The sequence below is a fragment of the Schistocerca gregaria genome, unplaced genomic scaffold (assembly GCF_023897955.1).
Source record: "Schistocerca gregaria isolate iqSchGreg1 unplaced genomic scaffold, iqSchGreg1.2 ptg000227l, whole genome shotgun sequence".
Lineage (NCBI taxonomy): Eukaryota > Metazoa > Arthropoda > Insecta > Orthoptera > Acrididae > Schistocerca > Schistocerca gregaria.
Genome location: NW_026061746.1, coordinates 1,089,432 through 1,092,285, shown reverse-complemented (window position 1 = coordinate 1,092,285; position 2,854 = coordinate 1,089,432).

Here is a 2,854-nt window from a genome sequence, read left to right as displayed (position 1 = left end):
TGGTCTGCAAATGTTCGTACGCTTGAGTTCGCTTCCATTCGCTGCTGTTGAAACTGGGCTTAATAATAATATTCCCTGTGTGAGATGTAATTGGAAAACTATGTAAACGCTGAGCTGTGCGCCGCTTACAGCCCACGCGAAATTATTCTCGGAGGGACACATCATTATCCCCTTCGTGCCTAAAGTTGCTTCGGCCAAACTCAAACTCAATTGCCAGGCCGATAGCTCGTTATCCTACTGCTCTGCAAGTAACACTTGGTCTGAAACCATCTGTACGGTTATGTAGGTTAAGACACTGCAGCCACTCAAAATGGTGGCTCCACGTTTGCGAGTAACTGACGAGAAAAGAAATTCTGAATTTTGTGTGACACTCCGTAGCATTAAGAAAGCTGAGTGACGTTAGTTGGTTGTGAGGTGTAATGGAAAGGATAATAGCTTCACATGTTGTGTTCGGATACCAAGATTTAAAAGCCTGAAGTCTTATATTTCAGAAGCAAGGAGCGTAACAATCAAGTGATTTATGAACAGTACGTGCACACATTTTTGCTCGGTTGATTTTAATTGAGGTTGCAACGTGCAGATCAAGCAAGTACCGTACTGTAGAGAGGTTGAGCAAGAGAAGCGTTTGGAACATGTGCTTATCCTTATTTTGGATAGTTAGCTTTCTTATCTGAGAAGTAATTGTGGCTAGCCCTTGACATGCATCACGAATTCCTTCGTCGTTCAGTCTAATATCGCCTTCCCCCCCCCCCCCCCCCCCACACAATACCCTCCACCTCTCATGATTTTGAAAATAAAAGTGTTTCTAGAAAGGTTGTTCACTGTACAGTTTATTTATGTGCCAAAGTTAGTGATAATGTGGGGGAGGGAAGGCCACAGACCTCAGGGAGGGGGGGGGGGGGGGGTAGGACAGGGGGTACTGGCAAATGTCTGATGACACTCAGGAGCAACGGTCTGAGAAAGGCTGGGAACCACTGTTCAACTGCCTGTGAATGTATACTGAACATAAATGTGGAAAACTGACACAACCCACTTTTTGAATTTTTTTTAATTCGAGTTAACTAGTTTTGGAACCGTTTGAGGGACATCTGAAAATGTGGCGCACAGAATTCGCGTCTTTATTTCTTTAGATTGAATCTGGGTACTGGCTCTTTGACAATAAGACAGAGCACTCTTTAATGTATCGCCACGAGCGGCAGTTAAACGGCGACATGTATCGCGAAACCAAAACACCTACCTACCGTGGCAGCGTGGGCGCTATTGCAGTTAATATCCATCTAGCAACTTGCGTTTTAGTTGTCTGTTGGCCACTGGTCAATCTCTTTCCATTGTAAATATAAATACGAATTGTCACCATATATCACAAGCATAACGTTTACCACAGATGTACGTTACAAAGATCTTCACTTAAAAATACAGCATACTTTGCTCTGAAACAATTTTTTGGATTTTTGTGCTTATAACACGACGGCGTGCTGAGAAGATAATGACTCGGTCTGTTTTATTTGAAGTCAGTAACATTCTACATCTTTACTATGGATATCTGCAGCCCTCTGCTTCGTACCGCGTTACATAGCGGTGTGTGACGTGACTATGTTGGGGGTGAGAAAAAGCTCACAACACTAAAAGCACGAATTCGAAGACTTCGTCCGCATGTGGAGCACACTCTCCTTGAGCACGGCAGTGCCAAACTACACACGATCGCTGCGGCATCTGCAGCAAGCCGACGTCCTTGGTTCACTGCCGTCGATCATCCTACACACAGTCTCGATTTTCGTCTATGTGCAAAACTAAGAAAACCTTCGAGCACTTCAATTGTTTCAAGCGGTGCAAGCAGAGGTAAGGTTGTGGCTCTGTTAACATAGTCAAACAATATACTGTTACGGTGTCAACAAAATAGTATCTAGTTGGGGAAATTGTGCTCGTTCCGAGGGTGAGTGTGTTGAAAACTAAATTTATTGACGTGAAGAATACCGATGCAGAATGTTCATGAAGTTTGTTTTATTTAAAAATCTTTGTGACTTTTCACTCAAAACTTGTCAACATTACTTTTCTGTACGTCCTCGTACAATGGATGTCTCAAAAAATACGTACATTGATCAAAATAAGTGTTAACATGAATGCTTTTAACAGCACTAGGTTCAAAAAATTTTAACTCTATGCCAATTGCAGATTAATTTTAATGGCAGCTAGCGCGATTATATGAGTGGACTATTAGATTTAATGGTGAGCATTTATGTAATTTTTAAACATTCTCTGCCTTGTCATTCTTCCTCTCTTAAGTGCCTCGTCTTCCAGTAACACTGTCGATCGATAGCATGATCTGTTGTCCGTCCATGGTTTTTCAGACCATTGATTCAGTGCTGAACCCAAACTGCTGGTCTGAGTTATTTAGCCTGGATAATCCTGTGCGTCGTGGGTCACGTATGCCATTAATCTTTCAAAGAAATGGTTCAAATGGCTCTGAGCACTATGGAACTTAACATCTGAGGTCATCAGTTCCTTAGAACTTAGGTTTAAGTAGTTCTAACTAACCTAAGGACATCACACACACACACACACACACACACACACACACACACACACACACACACACACACACACACGAGTCTGGATTCGAACCTGCGACCGTAGCGGTCGCGCGGTTCGAGACTGAAGCGCCTAGAACAGCTCGTCCACAATGGCCGGCCATTAATGTTTCATTGAATTATTAATTTCAACAAGTTTTATTTAGTGTTGCGAAATTGCGCTACCAAAACAATCGAGTTTTGCTATGTGGATGCTGTTGAGAATTTCTGCATTTTCGTACCGCTATATTTTTGACTATATCTGTCGATGGTGTTGTTGTTGTCTT